The following is a 2327-nucleotide window of genomic DNA, read 5'->3' as shown; positions in this document are numbered from 1 at the left end:
AGCTTACTTACAGCTGGGCTCGTCAGGCTCTCTTCTTGGCTGCAGTGGTTATTATTATATTTACATGCTTCCAGCTCCTGTTTCTGCTCCGTGACAGCTCGTATGTTTCCTTTCTCTCCCTCCCTCGCTCACAGACACATGACAGGTATGTCAGTCCATCCTCCCTGCAGCACGGACTACACTGCCCATCAGGCTGCATGCTTTAGGTCTATGCTTGTAACACTCTGCCTGTTGCCTTCATGTTAAATGATTTTTCGAATATTAATTTTAAAAATATTTCTTCACGTCATTATGCAAATAGAGGTGACATGGGCCGCGAGATTGAGATACGTCATTAGAGCCTCTTCATGTGTGTTTGGTTTGGGTTTCCACCAGCTTGGAATTACCAGAAATAGAGAGAGCGTAGCCGAACATATGAAACAGGAAAAGACCGCCGTGTAATCCATTTATTTCAACAAAGTAGCTGTAATCTGAATACCACCTTTATAAACAGTAACTGCACTTACTGGACCTTTGTTCCTCACCATCTGTTCTGACACTTTGCCGCGGATCTCAAAATGGTGACTGTCACCTGACGGTTTCACTACCAATCGGGGGCGATCGTGGCTCAAGAGTTGGGAGTTCGCCTTGTAATCGGAAGGTTGCCGGTTCGAGCCCCGGCTCGGACAGTCTCGGTCGTTGTGTCCTTGGGTGAGACACTTCACCCGTTGCCTACTGGTGGTGGTCAGAGGGCCCAGTGGCGCCAGTGTCCGGCAGCCTCGCCTCTGTCAGTGCGCCCTCATATTTGAGTAATATGAGATTAATATAAGTAATAAAGCACTTCAGGTAAGCTCATTCTAACAACATGGAAACAGGAGCAGTGCAAAGAAAAAAGAAGTGATCGCATATACAGTATAGTTGGGCTGCTGCCAGCTTCTTCACTCACTGTGTTTATACGCCTCTCTGCACTTAATTATTAGTTGTGATTATTAATCTCTGGCTCTCTTCCACACGTGTCCTTGTCCTGTGGTCCTCCCCTCGGCATCAACAGGTCGTTATGGCTGCCCCTCCCTGAGCCTGGAGATTTCTTCCTATTTAAAGGGAGTTTTTCCTTCCCACTGTCACCAAGTGCTTGTTCTTAGGGGGTCGTCTGATTGTTGGTGTTTCTCTGTATTATTGTAGGTTCTTCACTTCACAGTGTAAAGCACCTCGAGGTGCCTGCTTTTGTGACATGGAGCGCTATAAATAAAACTGAACAGTTACATGGTTGGGGTCAAGACATTTGTCGCAGAAAGGCCGCTCTTTCAGAAATCCATTTACATCTCAGATGTTGGAAAAACTGTTTATCAAATCTTTTGTCAGAAGACATATTAGAGTCCTTCATGGTGAGCTTGAACAACACACTCAAACACAGGTGTGATGGCTTTTTCAGTTTCAGGTTTCCTGGATGATGATTTGGGTGTTCATGAAGGTCCTGTTCTGTCTGTGCTCCAAACCTTTTGCATGATGCTGTCGCTGCTGCACAATGACATGTTGTGTTTATCAGGAACTAATTCAGCAGTCAGTAGAAAGACTTCTTTCTAAATACTCTGAATGTTTGTGAAGCTCATTTTTAGTTTCTGGTGTTTTCCCATGAATCCACTTCCTCTGTGGTCTCTGAACAGAGAGACGTGTGGAGATGTTTCATGCAAAGCAGAATATTTTCCAGTCAAATGTGTTCTCAGCTGTGCTCCTGCCTGTCTGTTACATTCATATCATGGACCTGTGTGTTTTATAGTAACATCCAGTGAATCATTAAATAGCCGTCATAAATACCTGCTGCCACCCCATTTAAACCACTGTAAACACTGGTGTGTTGAACACCCACAGCTGTTGCTGCATGTGTGTCTGTGTCGTCCACTTGGTCTCCGTCCTCTTTGTTCCCTCTTCAGGACGCTGTTAATGAACAGGGGAGTGTCACTTTCTCTCTGAGCTGATCAGGCTCTTTGAACTGTTCTGTGCTCTTCATTTAAATCCAGACGTGATCACATTTTCAAACTGTAGCTCCTAAACTTTGGAACAACATGTTTGCAATCATTTACATCATGTTAACACAATCATTTGTATTAAATGTTAAAATAAATGTAATCTACCATTAATCATGTTTAAAATGATGATCCGAGCCCCTCCCAGCTGTCACTGGGTCAGCTGATCCAGGCTTATATAACTTTTAATGTAAAGTAGTTTTATTTCCTGCTGCAGCTGAGAAGGAACAGATCCTGCTTTTCCATTGGCTGTGCTTTGCATGTACATCACAGGTGTTACTGAAACAGAGTGAATCCAGCAGCTCTGTGTTTGATCCTCCATCA

The 2327-nt window shown here is 44.1% G+C and overlaps 1 protein-coding gene across 3 annotated transcripts in view; it reads left to right on the top strand.

The window, feature by feature from the left end:
* LOC102309037 (L-rhamnose-binding lectin SML) overlaps positions 1-2327 on the top strand; it is a 52385-nt gene that overhangs the window by 38575 nt on the left and 11483 nt on the right. The gene's annotated exons all lie outside the window — the stretch shown is intronic.

This window comes from Haplochromis burtoni, unplaced genomic scaffold (assembly GCF_018398535.1).
Source record: "Haplochromis burtoni strain Fernald_Lab_line unplaced genomic scaffold, NCSU_Asbu1 Contig_159, whole genome shotgun sequence".
Lineage (NCBI taxonomy): Eukaryota > Metazoa > Chordata > Actinopteri > Cichliformes > Cichlidae > Haplochromis > Haplochromis burtoni.
This window is presented reverse-complemented; position numbering and strand designations above follow the sequence as displayed.